We start from the raw sequence: 19,842 nt of genomic DNA, 5'->3' as shown, positions 1-19,842 counted from the left end.
GCTGGAGACCTGTGGGAATTCTCCATATTAAACCACATTATCCATAGTGGTCCACTTGCTTACTTGATATACAATATCTTCCTTGTCGGGATACCTTTCTTTCACAGCTGCCAGGAGTCACTTCCAGAGGCTGAGAACCTGTGCCTCTCTCCCAATTACTCTATCAATGAGCCTTTGTCTAGAGAGGGATCCCAGCTGCTTGGCTTCACTGGTTTCTAGTTGTTGGCTATTGGCCCCAGTGTCCCAGCTTCAAAGCAGCCAGGTGAGGATGTGCTAATCTGGATGACGACTGAAGTCCTTTTGTATTTCTCGCAACTCACTCAAGGATAGAGATCGAATGATTTCTGATTCATTTATGATTTCGGTCTCTTCTCCCTGATGTTGCCAAGATGACATTGCTTTAGAATTGCCTGCCTCTTGCTCTTTTCTCTCATCCTTAGGAGGAGCTTCTTCCCTTACTAAATGATCTGACTTCCGTTTCCATTTTTTTGTCTTTACTATAGGGGCGACTGATACCATAGATGTTTGGTCCTCTGGGGTGGTCACAGTGTGTGTTATCTCATCATTGAATTCAGAAACTTCCCTATCCTCTTGAGGGTGCTGGAGAGTGTTAATTGACATTTGATAGGTGTAAGCCAGACCCCAGCAGAGTGCAGCAAGCTGGTGGAGTTCTCTGGTATTGCCAGGGTCAGGGCATGCGTCTTTCAAACATTGTACCAGTTTTCTTGGATTTTGCACTTGTTCAGATGTGAAGTTAAGAACCATTGGAGGAGAAAACCATGACAGGTACCTGCCCATATCCCCACACACACCTTGCCACCCACAACTACTTTGTCTCAGGACAGGTCCTTAGATGATATTCTTAATAAATTGTTTGACCTTAGGGAGGAAGACAAACACTAGAACTAGTAATAGAAGGATAACATCCGACCAAGGGTATCCAAAATACTCAAAGGCTGCTGCAATTAGCCCACAGGGAGAGAAGAAGAAGGCACCACCCCCGATATTATTCACAAATTGACTGCTAGGAGAGAAAAAGAGGGTGGTATAATTCTTAATATTTCCAAAAAGATAATCTCCATGAGACCAGAATGAGAACAGTGCAGGGCCTGAGTACCAGACGAAACTGAAGGCCAACATCTTACAGCACGATAAAGAAACCAAACACAGATTTCAACATGTTCTCTGATCAGATATAGAGGAAAAAAGAGAACAGAGAATGCACTACATACAACATAGTCACACAGAAAAATATTGACAGCAAACCGAATGTTGTGACTAGCAAGTATGTTAGTTGTAAATACTTGAACCAATTCTACTGTTATCTCAACCCTTGAGCCCCATGTTGGGCACCAAAAAAGGACTGTGGTGGTCTTACTCAGGTGGGCAGCCGAGTTCCACCACAACCGCTCTCTCACTCCCCCCTCTCCTCAAAGAGGAAGGGGGAGAAAATACAACACAAAGAGCTTGAGGTTTGAGATGAGAATGATTTAATTTAAGGGAAACCTGCCATGCCCTACTGGCACACCACACCCTGTGTGCCCATCCTGGTTATCCTGGGCTGCCGTCTCCTGGCAGTTCATTCAGCTGCCTTGAATTGCCTCGATGCAGGAAATCGAGGAAAACACTTCACAGAATCATAGAATGGTTTGGATTGGAAGGGACCTTGAAGATTACAAAATCACAGAATCACAGAATGGCTGAGGTTGGGAGGGACCTCTGAAGGTCATCTGGTCCAACCCCTCTGCCAAGCAGGATTTCCTAGAGCACATGCACTGGATGACATCCAGGTGAGTTTTGAATATATCCAGAGAAGGAGACTCCACAACCTCTCTGAGCAACCTCTTCCAGTGCTCTGTCACCCTCACAGTAAAGAAGTGCCCCCTCATACTGAGACAGAACCTCCTGTACTTCTGTTTGTGCCCATTGCCTCTCATCCTCTCACTGGGCACAACTGAAAAGAGTATGGTTCCATCCTCTTGACACCTTCCCCTTCAGATATTTCACAGGATCACAGAAATCACAGAATCACAGAATCACAGAATGACAGAATCAACTGTAGGGGTTGGAAGGGACCTCGAAAGATCATCGGGTCCAACCCCCCTGCCAAAGCAGGTTCCTCAGAGCAGGCTGCCCAGGTAGGCATCCAGACAGGCCTTGAATATCTCCAGAGAAGGAGATTCCACAACCGCCTGAGGCAGTCTGTTCATATGCTCCGTCACCCTCACCATGAAGAAGTTCTTTCGCATGTCAGTGCGGAACTTTCTGTGCTCTGACTTGCAGCCATTGCCCCTTGTCCTATCCCCACAAACCACTGAGAAGAAGTTGGCTACATCCTTCTGTCCCCCACCCCTCATATATTTATATACATTTTTCTAATAGCAGCTTCCCGGGATCCAACTTGAATGACTACAAGAGGATAATAGTCCTCTGGTTTAATGAGTCGTGGCAGAGCCTTCCTAACGTCTCTGACACGTGCCCCGGGAAGACAGCACACTTCTCTGGCTCTGTTATTTGGGCAGCAGATAGGAGCCTCAGTGCCCCTCAGCAAGAGGTCCCCAATCACCAGGACTCTCCGCTCTCATTTTGTGGCACTGGTTACAATGTGGTGCTCCATACGGCCCTGATCCTTATGTTCTGCACTTCCCCCAATCTTGACTCTCTTCTTGGGGTTGCTTCTCAGGTTCAGACTACTGTCCAGACCCTCAGCCTCTTCCACAACCTCCCTGAGAGCCTCAAATCTATTTCCCAGGGACACCGTGGGTGTCGGGGACAGACGTCTCTTTCTGCTCCGAGCCAAGACAAGGTTCCAGCCCCTTGTCTCTTGCAGACAGTCTGGCCCTCTCTTCTGCATGTGTTCAACGGGGGCAGCCTCTACCCCTTGTCGGGACATAGGAGAGGGCTGCCGAGTAACAGCAGGGGTGGGGAGACCCCTCCTATCAATCACCTTCAGAGACTCCCTCAGGCTGCCGATTTCTCACTGCAGCCCAGCCACCTGCTCGAGGAGTCCCTGAAGCAGGGCACACCTGCACCTGTGATGGCACCTTCCTCTGTCATGGCCCAGATGGGCCTCCAGATTCCGGAGTTCCCCACAGTCACCTGTCTGGACTGCCACCTCTCCCCTCAGGGGATCCACCTGGGTGTCCATGTGAGCCCAGAGAGGCAGCATCTCCTCCATTTGGGTTTCCGCCTCGGACCGCCCGCTGCAACAGGTGCCCACCATGGCGAGGTCTAGGTTCTAGACCTCTCTAGACTCTCCCTGGTTCTAGGCTCTCCCTGCCCCACTTGAACTGCCCTGCACAAACTGCCTGTGCTAACTGCCAAGCCGGTCCTGTTAGCACGTCCTGTCTGCGATCAAATGTGTATTTATATACATTGATGAGGTCTTCCTTCAGTCTTCTCTTTTCCAGGCTGAACAGGCCCAGTTCTCTCAGCCTGTCCTCATAGGACAGCTGTTCCAGTCCTCTAATCATTTTCATAGCCCTCCTCTGAACTTGCTATAGTAACTATTTCCATCTTGTACTGACCTACCAGATCACCTAGTTCTAGCCCCCCTGCCACAGGCAGGGACATATCCCACTAGACCAGGTTGCTCAACCCCCCATCCAACCTGGCCTTGAACACCTCTAGGGATGGGGCATCCACAGCTTCTCTGGGCAACCTGTTCCAGTGACTCACCACCCTCTGAGTGAAGAATTTCTCCCTAATGTCCAGCCTAAACTTACCCTCTTTTAGTTTAAAGCCATTACCCCTTGTCCTGTTGTGGTGGTTTTTACCTTTCTGGGCAGCTGAACTCCATTACAACCGCTGTCTCACTCCCCCTCCTTAGAAGAAGAGGGGAAGAAGAACGTATATTGGAAAGAAAACAAACAAACAAACAAACTCATGGGTTGAGATAAGGATGATTTAATTAAATGAGAAAAGGAAGAGGGAAAAATAAAATAAAATAAGCAAAGGCTGTGCAAAAGCACGGTGAGGAAAATAAATTACTTTCTACTTCCCATCAACAAGCGATGTTCGGCCATGTCTAAGGAAGAAGGGCCTCAATATGCATAGCGGTTGTTCAGGAGGACAGTTGTTTCCATAAAGAGAGCCCCCCCTCTCCTTCCCCTTTCCCACCTTTTATTGCTGTGTGTGATATCATACGGTATGGAATATCCCTCTGGTTGATTTAGGTCAGGAGAAACATTAGCCCTTCTACTCCCTCTGGGGTCCTGCCCAACAGAAACTGGAACAGCAATTTTTCTAGGACACCTCCTTCTTTCTGCTGTATTTCCTTGCAGTTCATGTATCCAAGTGTCTAGGGTCGAGGTAGGTTCACCATCCTACTTCCTCATATCTTCCCTGTGGTCATGCAGATAAAACCACAGTGTGCCATGTGGTGTGTGTCCTGGGTACTCTTTCCCTTGGGCAGGAAAATGCTGACTCTTAATAGCTGAAATACTACTCTGTCTAAGTGAGGAGGAAGATATATGTTCTTTGAGGTGGTGGACCTGCTGGAACAGTTTCTCCACAGCTGAGATGCAGGCCCGTAGTTGGGCAGAAGGGTTAATGTTGCCAGAAGGGCAAGGTAAAAACCACCACACTATCACTACACTCTCTGAGAATCCCTCCCCAGCTTTCCCATAGGCCTCTTTAGGTACTGGAAAGCTGCTATAAGGTTTTCCCCACAACATTCTGTTCTCCAGGCTGAGCAATCCCAACTCTCTCAGTCTATCTTCATAGGAGAGGTGCACCTTCCCTCCAATCATCTTTGAGGCCCTCCTCTAGACTCACTATAATGTCCATGTCCTTCTTGTGCTGGGGGCCCCAGAGCCGAATGCAGGATTCCAGGTGGGGCTTCACAAGAGCAGAACAGAGTGGGAGAATCACCTCCTTTGACTTGCTGGACATGCTTCTTTTGATGCAGCCCAGGATGCAGTTGGGTTTCTGGGCTTCAAGCACACATTGCCAGCTCATGTTGAGCTTCTTGTCAACCAACACCCCTGGGTCATTCTCAGGGCTGCTCTCAATCCATGCTCCACCCAGCCTGTATTTGTGCTTGGGACTGCTCTGACACAGGTGAAGGACCTTGCACTTGGCTTTGTTGAACCTTTCACAGAATCACAGAATTGTCTAGGTTGGAAGAGACCTCCAGGATCACCTAGTCCAACCTCTGACCTAACACTAACAAGTCCTCTACTAAACCATATCACTCAGCTCTACATCTAAACGTCTTTTAAAGACCTCCAGGGATGGTGACTCAACCATTTCCCTGGGCAGCCCATTCCAATGTCTAACAACCATCTCAGTAAAGAAGTTTTTCCCAATATCCAACCTAAAACTCCCCTGGCGCAACTTTCCTACCCTCGAGCAGATTGACACATGCACCTAACTTGGTGTCATCTGCAAACTTACTGAGGGTGCACTTGATCTCCTCATCCAGATAGTCGATAAAGCAGCCCCTCTAGGCTGCTTTTGAACATCAGCCTAGAGGGGCACTGCTGGCTCTGCCTACACCTCTTTAACCTCCCTCACGAGGACTGCCGGGCCCTGGTGGCTCCCTCCACCGCCTCGAGTGGCCTCGATGCCGGAAAAAAAGCCCTGCCTGTCCTGATCCCCTGTTCCACAGAACACATCTGCCCCAGAGACGATTGCTTCGTCAAGGCATGAACCTCATGAAGTTCACACAGACCCATCTCTCAAACTTGCCCAGGTCTGTCTGGATGGCATCCCTTCCCTCTAGCGTTTTGACCGCACCACACAGCTTGGTGTCATCTGCATTCTTGATGAAGGTGCATGCAAGCCATGTCACCGACAAAGATGTTAAACAGCACCGGTACAAGTACCAACCCCTGAGGAACAATGCTCATCGCTGGTCTCCACCTGAATGTTGAGACATTGACTGCAACTCCTTGAGTGCGACCATCCAGCCAATCCCTTACCCACTGAGTGGTCCATCTGTCAAAGCTATGTCTCTCCAATTTAGAGACAAGGGTATCACGTGGGACAGTGTCAAATGGTTTGTACTAATCTCCAGAAGGTCAAGTAGATCTTAAGAAGGTCTCAAAGATGCAGAGCCCAGACACTGTGTGGTGGTTTCACACTGATCGACAACTATTGTCCACCACACTACTACATCACTCCCTCTGCTCAAGAGAACAGGGGGAAAAATATGATGATAAATGTCTCATGTGTTGATACAAAGAACAGTTTAAATAAAGGAAACAAAAATGGGAAAAAAATGAGAGAAACAAAAAAGGCATATGTCATGTGGAAGCAAAAGGAGAAAATGATTATCCTGTACTTCCCAACTGCAGGCAATGTCCAGCCACTTTCTGGGAAGCAAGGCCTCTATATGCATAGTGGTTGTTTCAGAAGACCGATGGTTTCATAGAGAGTCCCCCCCTCAGCTTTTATTGCTTGGCATGACATCATACAGTATGGAATATCCTTTTGGTCAGGTTAGCTCAGGTTTCCTGGCAATGTCCCCTTCCTACCTCCTGCCAACCCCAGCCTACTGGCTTTGGGAGGGTAGGCACTGGAGAGACACCCTTGGTGCTGTGTCTGAACTGCTCATTGTTGTGATATCAGGGCTGTTCTAGCCACAAGAGCAGAGCACAGCACGATATGGGATGCTGTGGGGAAGGTTAACTCCATCCCAGCCTGACCCTGTAACACATTGCTGCTCAAACTGCTGCGTCTGCTGGCTGCCTCTGTTAGCTGTGCTCTTCTCAGACTATCAAACCATTGTGAGAAGCAGGGGGGCTGCAGAGGACACATTTGCCTTTAATAGCCCTATTTGGCCTGTCAAGAAACTGTCTGGGTCCTGGTGTGGGAACGCTGGTAACCAGCTTTGGAGTACATCTGCTCCCATGGGCTGCTGTTGCTCTGAATCGTGTCACCCTGCCAGAGCAGTCAGAGGCTGGGGTGAGTACCTGGCTTGCTGTCAGCGACTTGGCACACGCCTCCTTTGGCATCCCTAGTGCTGGGGAGTCCCAGGGCCAGCCTGCCTTCTCCTGGGAAACCCTTTGGTGCTGCCTCGGGGAGATGGGCACAGCCCCACACCTTGCCAGGGGACAGTGGCTCAGCCCTCGGAGGAGGGCTGCCTGTCCCCAAATTGTGTGGGCTGTCTTGTTACGCTGGTGATACCCTGCTGACTGCACCCACTGAGCAGGAGGATGTCAGGGAGGCATGGGAAAGTGTCATGGACACTGTGGGAGAGCAAAACAGCAAAAGCAATCCATGGAGAGCACAACAATGCCATGCTGTAAGATGGGAAAGATTATTTCCATGCTGGCAAAGCCAGGTACCCAGAAAATCAGTGCCTTGCAGGAAAAAATAGCCCAATAGGGCTGTCAAATGCAACTCAACCTAACCCTGAGCCATTAAGTCCTGACTGGGCTCAGGAAGTCCCTCCACTCACCTCTGAGAAGAGACAGTGTGCCTGTTTCATGGATGGGTCAGCCAAAAACAAGATAGAAGTGGAAGAAGGTCTTTAGTCCAGCTAATCAAAGTAGGGGAAGGACAGTGGTCACTATGCAGAACTAGAAGTTGTAGTAATGATATTTGAGGAGACTCAAATTCCTAGGTTGTACCTAAAAATGCATTTGTTTTTCTCATGTAAAACCCTTTTGTGAAGCCTCACACTGCCACCATACCTCGCTGCCTGCTGTATATCAACGCAAACAAAGTGCTGGATGTCCCTGCCCATCAGCTGCGTCAAAGCTGCCTGTCTGCTACATCACACAAGCAACTGGACTGCGTGGTGAAGTTTGCACCATTACTGTCGTACGGAAGAAGGGGCAAAGGGAATGGCAGGACATCTCTGGTGGTCCCAGCCCTAATGTCATTGTTGTTCTACACATATTGTTACAACCAGTGTTTGTTTTACATGTTGTTATTTTTGTTTATTATTATTTGCAGGACAGCTTTGTGTATGAGAATCTCTGTAGTAGCCAAACAGCTCTCTAATTCCGTCTGTAACTTTTAAGAAAGGTCAACTGTATGTATATCAAGGCAGGGGGGATGTAGTGATCCCAAACAGAAGACCATTATACATCAAGATATAAGTGATCCACATAATAAATGAATCTGTGTAGACCCAGGTCTGTGCTGTGCTGAGCGTATGGCATCACCTTTGGGCCTGTGCCATGCCACACATCTCCCTCACCCACAAGACAAACTGTGGGTGATGGTAACAGGAGTCTGCAGGCAGCTCCCTCTCAGACCTGATGATTACACCACCTGTGTTGGCTTTGCCTTTACCTTAAAGTGCAGCAGTAAGTTCCCATGCAAACATATTTTTTGCTTGATGGTAGAAATGTGTAAAATTGCTTTCATGTAAGAAAATCATGTAGTAGCCCAAATAATCAAAATGGGGCAATATTTTCTACTAGCAGGGTCTGTGTGTGGATTGGAAGCAATTCAATGCTGCACAACTAGGGGTTTCCAGCAGCTAGAGGGGCAAAAATCTATAAAATCTGTAATGTTCTCTTCATATATGATATATATTGTTCTCTCATATATCCCCTTTTCTTTATATTGTTAGCTCTAATAAACTGATTTTTAAATAGTATTTTACAGAGTCTGTATGTTTTTCTTGCTGGGATCTTAACAGACAAGCACCTCCCTTTGCAAAACTGCTCTGGAAGGTTCCCATTTTTCAATAGAAGTGATTTGATGATTTAACATTTACCTCTGAATTTTGAAGTTAATGAGCTAGGGATTGTTCCCTAATTATTGTCTCTGTGACTATTTTGTGTACCAGTTATTTTGCTTTACTAAAGATGGGGAAAACTTAATCTCCTGACTTGGCAGACACCTCAAAACCAGTAGGCAACATGCTCACAATTCTTCTCCAGATGCATTTGCCTACATTTTTGACCAACTGCTTCTTTTTGAAGCGTAAGGGCCAATATGAAGTAATTATTTTACATTAGTATTGTGAGAGTATTTGAGCATGGCTGTCTAGTCCAGGCTTTCAGGCTGTTACTTTGCCTTTACCACTGAGTTTGCACCCTGCACATCCTAGAGTCCTCCATTGGCTAAACATTAAACCAACATCAACACTGCTTCCTGTCAAGGAGGGGTCCTCAGCAGGCAGGAGAGACTAATTTGTTTTCCCCCGTTCCACCTGCAGCAGGGAAGAAACCGAAATGAGTTCCCCTTTGGACTTGTGGAGACAGGGAAGGACATATGTAACAAGAACAAAGGGTTTGTGTACATGAGGTGTGAGTGTATTCAGCCATATCTCCATACATTTTTACAATTAATCTTTCATTTTGAATATAAGACAGATATCTCACAAGTTAATGGATATGATGGCTTGCCATTTCCATACTTGGCCTTTCATGTTCATTGCTGGCATCAAATGAGTTACACCATTAGAAACCGTAGCCAGACCTTAGCGGTCCACAATCCCTGGTGCTCTGACAAGAGAGCCGCAAGAGTTGTCACATTGCTTCCAGTCACAGAAAAATACACGTGTTTATCTCCTGGCAGAAGAGCTGCAGCCTCAGAAAGCTCCTCATAGCTCGGGGTTGAAGGAGGACTGGGGTGCAGACTGCAAAGAACAGCAGTTTCTGAAATCTGAAAAGCTGAAGACTGGTGATATCTTGAGGAGAAGCTGCAGTGCTCAAGCGCTGTAGAGAGGGGAGAAAAGGACAAAAGAGGAGGTAAGGATTTTCTGGAGAGGTGGGGCTAAGGCAGAGTACTGTATGGGGTGAATAAAGGCAGCCTTGCCCAAAGAGTGCGGCAAACTTGCAGGCATGAGAAAAGTTTGAAAGAGAAATTTAAGAGTCAAACAGTAAAAGCTCATTGAAGGTCTGAAGTAAGCCAGGGAACAGCATTGTGTTTGATGGTGGTACACTCACTCAGAAGTCTACTCTGGACTCTGAATCTTTCTCTGGATGATATTCAGCTGGAAAATGACCCTGTGTTTACTTTTTGCTCACTTTGATTCAGCCTGTTGCACTCAATCATATCATAAGAAAAAAGACCAAAAGAATGTGAAAGGCCATATCTGACCCCCCTCTCATCCTTATTCTCTTCACAGAAAAAAAGACAGAATAGGAAAAGACAAAAAATTACTCAAGCCAAATAGTTTTCCTCTGACTCTTCTTGGGAAAAAAAAAAAAAAAACATCATGGAAAATATCTGGGTGGTTGAACATACATTCACAGAATAAGCTATGCCACTTAGTCAGAGGTCTAAAGTCAGGCCGGGACCCTCAAAGCCAGCTATTCATCCACCAAAAGCAGGCCTGTCTCAAGTTATCTCAGGAAAGAAGTAAGGACACAGAAGCAGAGCCAAGAATCAGATGTAAAACATTTATTTCTGGCTTCCTGCCTTTCCAGGACTCTCTCATAATGCTGGTTTCCTCAGTAGAGTATTTTGGCAAAGAGGATGCTCACAGAGCCTGGAATCTGAACTTTGTAGGCAGCAGTCAAGAGCCCCTCTATGTGGCTCCCTGGATATTGCTTTGGCTTATCTTATCCTCTGCCCCTACCCCTGTCTCTGGGATGTCTTCAGGGTCCTGCTGAGGGCTTCACAGCTAAACTACGATAACCTGCACACTCGTGGCACTATTCATCCAGACAGAAACAGTTATCAGTATCACCATTGGTTATCTCCAGCATCTTTGGGAACAACACACTAAAAGTCATGAAAAGAAATAAATAAAAATAAATAAAATCTGGGTAGCATTTGTAATATCTCACATGATTTCAGAGGTTTTCCAAAACACTCTTAGGGAATCTGGGCTGATGTGGCTGCCATACCCCATTGCCTTAAGCCGATCACTCCTGCAGTGGATAATGAGATTTCATATGTGCTGTTTAATTTGCAAATGTCTAGCACTGAGTGATGGAAGTTGCTATGGACATATAAGATATTAAACATCACTAGAACATCAGACTCTGTGTAGTAGAATATGCCTTGTTTTATTCATTGAGATTTAAAATTTCAACTGTTGTTTTTAAACATCTGTGTACCAGTCCGATTTAATGCATAATTCTGTTACATCTTTCGTAAGAAACATTGTTATAATAGATTTGACTTATAACTAGCCTGTGTAGTTGGCGGAGACTATATAACTCTGTTATGATACTTCACAAAAACACTGCAAATATAATACATTCATAAATTATTTCTTACTAACTTAAAAATCCCATCCCTTTCCAGTTGAAAGAAGACAGACTGGCACACATTTCCCTAGTAGCGAAGAGTAAAACTGCAGAGTCTGCTGAAACACATACTGGTGATTAATCTGCTGAAGGGTTAATGTTTGCAATGTGGTGTTCATTCTCTTACAATTCTAGTAAAAAAAAAAAAAAAAAAAAAAAAAAAAAAAAAAAAAAAAAGTGATTAGAACAACCGGGAAAAAAAACAAACAAAAAAAAAAGATGAAAAAGGATGTTCGGTTACATTTATTTCCCCATCTGCAATTATTTGTTCTTTCATTTAATTTGAGTTAAAAAAATACAGAAAAAAAAAAAAAAAGGAAACGCTGCATCACTGGGTCGCTTGCACGAGCTATTGCTGTTTGTTGATCCCTCCCTCAGGAAGACACAAGAGACCACTATTCTCATCACCTCTGCCGCCTGTAAAAGAACTCAGCTGTGTAAGCTAAAATGAGGCATATCAAAGCAACTTTGATCACTTTATTAGCTGTCAAGCCCCCTCCAAAGCCAGCACTGTCTGCCTTAATGGGTTGTATTACTCTCAAATGTCATATTTAATGTGTGTTCCTCCACATCTCTGATACTGTCTGAGGCTCTGACTGGGTAGCACAGCACCAAGAGCCTTGCAGGTGGGTCTGATAGTTTCAGTGTGGTCCTGTTTGTCAACAGCAGGAGGTTTAATTGCAGAATTGGTGAAGCAAGGGCATCGTGAGAGTTCACCTGCCTTTTCCTGTGTGTGCACAACCACAAAGTTATCCTGCAGCATAGATTTGAATGAGTTATGTGAGCATAGAAAATACACTTAAATTCACAAGGCTACCAACTCTTTATCATGAAACAAAAACACCTGCCAGAAGTGCTTTATTCTTGCTTGATAATCACAGCACAAATAGGCATGAGACAAAGACATCTTTTAAAGGGATATTATTATGCGTCAGGCATGCTGCAGAGCATCTGAGGCACCACGGTCTAAATTTAGTTACTAATTAGAAAAATGCTTTTCACAGATGTCGTAAATCACCCAATGATCTGACAACTGTCTCTTTTAAAAAAGGTGTGTTATACCCATTAGGATTTGACTTCTCTTGTCCAATAGCTCCAGCAAAGGAGTCATCACCCATGTAGGTAACTTCTTGGTTTCCACTGATAAAATTACTTCTTAGCTACCTTAGGCTAATACTAAAATTTTGCCTTTGGTAAGAAATATCACTGAAGTAACTGCAGAAGTGTGTAATAAAACAACATTCTTTTTCAGTTTTTCAATTTTATAAATTTTAATCTCTATCTCATCTTTCAGGCAGTTAGGACACAATCAGATCTTTATTTCATGTTTTCTCCACCAATACCTGATTTGGAAAATTCCTTTTTCATACATGAAAGCTGAAATGCTGAGGTACTCTCATGGTTCCAGGAGACAGGTCCTTGAGAAGTCATCATTTATAGTGAGAGCAAAACAGCAAAGTTGGCACCTAGAAATGATTAAGTAAAGTTGGAATAAAACTGCAGAAGAGGGAATAGGATAAAAGTTACTGGTGGTGGGAAAATGGCTTTTTGTGTCACATAAGAAATCTTGAATTTTCAAAGAAAATAATATCTCAAATATTTCAACTGAGAGAAAAATCCCTTGTTAAATGTTACAGAGATGATTTATGTGAACTGTGGTTCAGTGGCCAGATGTACTCCTTTTTTATTTTTTTTTCTCTTTGAGCTGGGTTATATTTCCCACAGTGTCTCATCTTGGAGAGGAAAACGGCTCAAGAAGCTCATGAAGGATTGTATGGCCAAAGGCGCATTTTGAGAAATGTAATGTGCACCTGCATAGCCAAGAAATGGAAAAGTATAAGCACACGAGGAATTTGTTCTGCTGCACTGCTGAGGAACGCTAGTGACACGTACCCTGAAATACTCTTGGCCAACTCTTCATTCCAAGTTTTGATTCTTAGCCTCTCAGTTTTCCAAACAATAATACATATTATGTGTGGGAAAGCCTCCCCTTTCAGGAAAAAAAAAAAATAAAAAAAATCTAAATTCAAGTTTTGACAGATTTTTTTTTTTCAACTAGCCTTGGAAAATATGAATTGCATCCATCGAGAACATGTCTCCTTCACTGCTTTTGTTTTGTTTTGGTTGGTTTTGTTTTTCATTCTAAGCCAACTTCTACCAATTCCCAGTACTTCACTAAATCATATTTTAGAAGGAACTTGCTAAAACAAAGATATAGTAGTGTACACTAAACAAAGGATTTAGGATTTGTCTTTAGGGTAATAGCAATGGTAAATATATGTAGACCAAGTCTAGTCTACTTCTTAGTGAGATGAAAGATGCAGGGATTTAGTGATTATTGACTCTTAAAAAGCTCAGAGACTTCAATTAGCATTGGTTTACTGACAATTATACACTTAGGCTAAGCTGTGCATGCCCTTCTTATAGTTGTTCAAGCTCCTCTCACAGTTAATAGAGGCAGAAGGGAACTATACCAAGATGGTTCATCCTACCACCTCAGATATCTCTTTTAGGTATCACGACAACAGCCTGTCTTAAGAGCTATTCAGGGCCATTCACTATTGAAACTTTGTTGAGAAACATTTTGCATGTGGAACACTTTGGGATTTCGTCCAGTTGAAAATACTTCAGTGTTAATGTTTTGCTCATACAAAGTGGTGCATTTCTGCAGTATCTGATAATCACAGCTCCCTCCAGGGACACGTTCTGTACAAGTAATTTCTGAACATGTGACCAGCTATGTCTGCTATTTTAGGTTTTCTTTAATAAATTTCCAGTTGACTTTTTCACCTCATCTACATACACACAGTTATAATTTAAGTAAGCCCAGCGGCATGTACCTGTATTCTCTATTTTGGGAGATACCTATAAAAAGAGTTGTCTCTGACTTAATTTTAGCAGTTTAAATTCATCTGGTGTGTATCCCTGGAAATGGTCTGAGGATTCTTTAAGATGAGTTAGCTGAGAGGACTTGATTTTGGAAACCTGAGGCATGTTGCTTCACCACAGCAGCTCCTCTAGGTCCAACAGTATTGTTTCTGTTCCCTAGCCTAGAAGAACCTCTCACCAAGCATCAAGTGTTCATAGGATAATTCCAGGATCGGAAAATTCACTTTCCTTCAGTATTTGCATACACAGTCAGTCACCTCAGTGAATATTCTGGTTTCTAAAGCTGTTCACTAATACACTCCCTGAAAGCAAATCCAAACCCAATCAAAGAGGATTAGCCCTCTCTGTCCTGTGAGGTGGTCATTCTGCTCCTAGCATTTTTCATCTCAGCTGTTGATTTCAGCTTTTGAGATTCACAGCTCTGTTCCCCTGGGAACCAAATTCATGGATACATTATATGCAAGAAACTCAGAGAACAGAGAATGGCTTGTCTGCTAAAATAAACACAGCTGTGTATGCTAAGTGGCACATAACTGTTTATATCCAAATTTGGGCTATCGTACAACAGACAAAATAAATAAATATCTCAAATCAAAAGAAAAGAAAACTGTTGTTGTTTTTGCCATTTCCTCTTACCTAAAAGCATTTATGCAGATGCATGATTTGGGACTAGACAAGAAGATAAGAAGAAATAATTTGCATGCTTTTGCAGGAGTATCATTTAATGATGTTTAAAGTCCTTGTATTACTTCAACAGGCATGGGAACACTGAAGAGTTTCTGAGAATGTATGTGATGCCATAAAACACTAAATGATCATCTTTCATCTTATTTTCCTTTCTTTGTACATGGCTTGTGAGTATATTAGATGAGAATTTTATACACAGCTTTTCTCAGAATTTTTTTGCCAGCAGTTAATACTAGCTTTCTACACCCTGAAAGCTGGAAAAAAAAAAAAAAAAAAAAAAAAAAACAAACAAAAAAAAAAACACAAAAAAAAAAACAAAAAAAAAAAAAAAAAAAAAAAAACACCACAATGAAGATCTTTTCTGTCCCAAGAGGGAAAATCGTTTCTTGTCATTCTTGTTTATCAGAGTGAGTACTTATTTGTCAAAATGAGATAGCAATATTCATTTGTCACAATAAGGTATCAAAAATTTCATATATCTTTGCATAAATTCATGTCATGGTTTTGGCTGGGATAAAGTTAATTTTCTCCATAGAGGATTGTATGATGCTGTGTTTTAGATTTTGGAACGGGGGATGTTCGGAGTGATGGCATTTGTCTTCCTAAGAAACTGTTATGCGTGCTGAGCCCTGCTTTGCTGGGAGTGGTTGAACACCTGCTTGCCGATGGGAAGCAGTGAATTAATTCTTCATTTTGCTTTGCTTGTGCACACAGTTTTTGCTTTACATAGTGAACTGTCCTTATCTCAACCCAGTTCTCGCACTTTTACCTTCCAAATCTCCCTCCCATCCCAGCTTGGGAGGGTGAGTGAGCAGCTGGGTGGTGCTGAGCTGCCTGCCAGGGTTAAACAACAATTCACCAGGGTACTAGAAGCAACATATCTTTGTTACTACTGAATTATGTTAGCCAAAGTAGGACTAAGTAGTTGTACTAGTTCAGAGTTAGCTTGGATATTTCTTCATATCAAATCACTCTGGCACACAGAACTAGCCTATGGCTGGTGTCCTGTGTACACAGCCAACAGCCTAATGATACTTCTGTTGCGGTACCAAGGAGAATAGTTACTAAAAGAGGTCCCCAGGCATGTCATTATTTCTTGAGGAAAGCTGGTGAAAGAAATGTTTCTAGATTTAATTTGAAGATTAAAATAAACAGCTTTAAAAAAATTTCCTCTTTGGATTGTTAGTTCTGCCCTTTCCTGGAAAATCCGTGAGCTGCTGCTTTGATACTGGGACTAGCAATGGTCTGGTAGGATCCAGAGTCTCCTTCAGAAACAGGTCTGTTGGGTCTTCACAGAGATGTCCAAAGATAACAGCTTCTTATTCCTAAGAGATCTACAAAGGACTCATTAAGATAGAGCCAAAATCAGTAAGAATAGAAAAAAAAATGAAATAAAATGCATATTTAGTATAGGTTCATTAATTCAGTTTAACAAGTTTGGGGTTACATTATAATGAAGATTAAGCAATTTGATAACTGTATTTAGAACATTGCATAAAGCCTACTAGGGGGTTGAAAGCTGTCACCAAGCTGCCCACCTGGTGATGTGATTTGACAAAGCAGCTGAACAAATCTAACATCTAAAGGGACTGCCTTGCTCCCCTTTCTCCCTTCCTCTTGACTCTCTCCCTGTATGTGTCCTTACAGCTTGCTGTAGTTCCCTCCCATTGATGTGGCCCTTGCTCTCTTCTGACCCTGTACTGAGCCCATTCAACTTGAAAATAGTCAGAAAATCATGCTTTTTTTTCTTCTTTTTTTTCTTTCTTTCTTTTTTTTTTTTTTCCTTGAATTAGTTTTCTATTAGATCATCCAGCTGAACTTGCTCAACATGCAGTCAGAGGAGTACTAGAGCCGATGTAAGGAAGGGGTTTCTCCAAGATCCCTCCAAATGTAGAACTGAACAGCTGGGTGTCAGGGACGGCAAGTTCTGACAGTCCTGTCTGTAGGTGTTCCTAGTCGAAATGCTAGTGATCATAAAATTGGATTTCATAGTGGCTAAATTAAACAGAGAACACACTGAGTGACATCCATGTGCTCCAGGAGAAATATTTATTGCACTGCAACAGGGGAAAATGGGTTGAAGAAATAGGCAGAGATGCAGCTCAATCTAAATTTAGCTTCAGAGATAATATAGGTGTGTCTTTTGCTGCTTGTATCCCCAGTGATTTCCCTGAAGCAGAATCAGTCTGGGTAGTGGTTAATATGTTATTCATGCCTTTATGTTGTCTATAAACTATTTAAGATGTACCAGGGATGGATCTTTCTACATAGCCTCTGAGGTTCTGGGCAAGTTATAACCAAATGTTTTTCTTTGCTTAACCCTGTTTATTAAAGAATGCAGAAAAATAGGAGAAACCTTCCTATTGTCATATATGCCTGTCCAAAATTATTTCAGGGAACAAAGACATGCATGTGTTCAAAGGCAGTCTTGAAAAGTCCTGAAAAAAGACTGATAGTGCAAGAAACTGTGGAAGAGACACAGGAGTGGCAGAAGCCTGATGAACATAGAATAGCACTGATGGGGCTTTATTAAACTTTTATTAAAAATGTTAAAGGCTTGCAGGAATAAGAAAGCTTAAACTTGATCTTGGTGCAGATTACAGGGAGGTGGAGAAGCAGATCAGTAATTACAGCTGGTCTAGTACAGGCAACAGTCCTGCTGTAAACAGGTATTTGGACTAGATGACCTCCAGATGTTCCTTTTACCTAACATTTCTGAGAATCTTTGAATTCTTGAAGTATCAGGTATGCAATGTTTCTGTGTGGGGGTTTTGGTTTGGTTTGTTTTTTCCTTTATTGAAAAGTACAAATTCATTGCACATATTTTCAAAGCTCTCTCCGGATGACCTTTATGCAGGGATCAGGGAAGCTCACAGAGGAAGGAACGAGATGCACAAGAATGAGTAAGGATGTTGCATGGGCACTGTAGGGGTTGAAGGGTACAGATTGTTGGTGGGCTTTATAATGGGATAGAAAATTGTTAATTTTTTGGAAAATGAGTAAAGAAAGCTGGTAATTATTACCAGGTGAGAACCATTGGTTGTTCTGTCGGTGTGCTTGCCAGGTCAATCCTATAAGGACAAGTTTCCAGATCATGTACTAATGCTGACAAGGGTTAGCGTGATCTGGCAACATGATATGTGGTCTTATCAGAGAGGATGAAACCTGGGCACCTGGGGAAACATCACCATTAGCCTTTGTGCTTCAAATGATCTTTCCAGATGAAGTATGATACACATGTACTATGCCACTTGAGGACACTAGGTGTCTGTTAAGGTGGAAGAATTTCTTATTCATGGCTCCCAGAATAGCCATAGCTGAGTTTTTCTGTGTCTTTGCTGTCCTAGGACAGCAGATATGAACCTCATGCAAATCCTGCCTCACTTCTAGTTGGGGCTTTCCTATAGTCAAGGAGCTATCTATAAGAGCCCAGTGCCTTTCTTCAGAGAGCAGAGCTTCACCTCCTGCTCCTGAGAGCAGCTGAAAAGCACCCTGTGCCCCCTTTCTTGTTTTCTAAGGCAGGAAGTATTGCCAGAAGTTGGGGAAAAAAAAAAAAAAAGAAAAAAAAAGTCTGGCAGAGAAGGCTGAGCAAGAAATGAAGCCTGCCCAAGGCTGGTCTTCATTGTGCACGCAGCTGTGAACAATTACAGTCGCACCCACACGCCATAACACACCTAATTGTGCCTTGTAGGCACAACCCACAGCAGCCACAGGACTCTCTCAGCTTCTGTTGCGAAAACCATCCCAATTATTATCAAATCTACTAGACCTGCCACAACGGGCACTTGGTCTCCTTTCCAGCACATTCCCCAATAACCCAAATCAATCATGAATACGCGATTGCGGTATCGCAGCGAATTCAGGCAGCAAAGAAGGCAGAGGCTAATGAATGGGAAAATGCAAATGCAGTATCTCTGGAAGAAATCTGTATTTTCTTCAAGGGTTGTTTATTACCCCAAGGCCTAGGACCTGGGGCCTATACAAGGCCTAATAGCTGCAGTGACAGAACTGTGTACGTGGGTGTGTAATTAATTCTGATGAGCTATTTAGACCAATCTCCCTTTCTGTGTAAACTATGGATATAAATAAACATGAAAGTCGAAGGCTTTATTTCTAGAACAGGGGGAGAGCTTCCTGGCTCCTGGGTTTGATGTGTCCTAATCATACCCCAGTTCTATTCTGGAGCAAGAACTGGGAATATGCTCTTTCTCCAAACCCTACATGATCCCCTTTCCATGCAAAGGAAACTTTACAGCTGCAAGGAGGAGCTGCAAACAGGAATGTAATCCATAGGTATGGCATGGCACATTACAGCAGGTAGTCTTCACACAGCCTGTTAAGTAGGTTACTTGTTATAGGCACTTAATTTAGGTATTAAAACTTCTTTCCAAATTGACTGAAGGACATTGTGATCTAAAAACAAGTTGTCCAAGTTGCTTGCTGCTCTCTTCTGGAACTTCAAGAAGCCACTAAAATAAGCAGTTAAAGATGGTGTCTAGAAAATAACCCTGAACATCTTCTGTATTGTCCAAAATACAGGTCTCATCTTCTGAAGTCTTAAATGCAGGTCTCACATTTTTAGGGAAAAAGGTATTTTTTGGATGTTATTACTTAATTTGTGGGTGTTTTGGATAGGAGCTAGAGGACTTCTCAGGAAATAACAAGCCTAGGTTCAATTTCTGTTTAAGCAGGTTCAAATCCACTTCTATCCGGCTACCAATATGGTTTATTTTATCAGGTTTCCAACTTAGCATTGTCTCAGCACTCCCTACACATCTCCATGGGGCAGCATAAGTGTGCCAAGTATCCAAGAATCACTAAACCAGTTAAGAGAGGAGGGTTGCAAGAATGACTCTGTAGTTCAGGACTTGGCTGAAAAGCAGCATTCTCATTTCTGCTCCATGTGTTTTCCTGGATTTTCTTCTAATAACTCATGAATATAAAACTAATGTGCATATCTAAGCAAGGGCTGCTAAGGACCATACATCAGTAGAGGAAGCTGTGAAAAGAACAGACAGCATACCTTAAGAGACTCTAGACTTCTGACCAAACAGTTGAGGTCAGACTAAAAATGTGATCCATGCTCAAGGACTATGTAGTT

General features: G+C 43.2%; 1 long non-coding RNA gene across 1 annotated transcript in view; it reads left to right on the top strand.

Annotated features, from left to right (window-relative positions):
* The window catches only part of LOC113845450 (uncharacterized), a 31,149-nt gene extending 22,592 nt beyond the window's left edge, over positions 1-8,557 (top strand). Inside the window, exon 2 of the long non-coding RNA XR_011806450.1 lies at positions 5,696-8,557. This is a non-coding gene — a long non-coding RNA (uncharacterized lncRNA). The remainder of the gene's footprint in view (positions 1-5,695) is intronic.
* The last annotated feature ends 11,285 nt before the right edge of the window (positions 8,558-19,842 follow it).

This window comes from Anas platyrhynchos, chromosome 1 (assembly GCF_047663525.1).
Source record: "Anas platyrhynchos isolate ZD024472 breed Pekin duck chromosome 1, IASCAAS_PekinDuck_T2T, whole genome shotgun sequence".
Lineage (NCBI taxonomy): Eukaryota > Metazoa > Chordata > Aves > Anseriformes > Anatidae > Anas > Anas platyrhynchos.
Note: the sequence above shows the minus strand (reverse complement) of the source record. Positions and strands in the feature narration are given on the sequence as shown.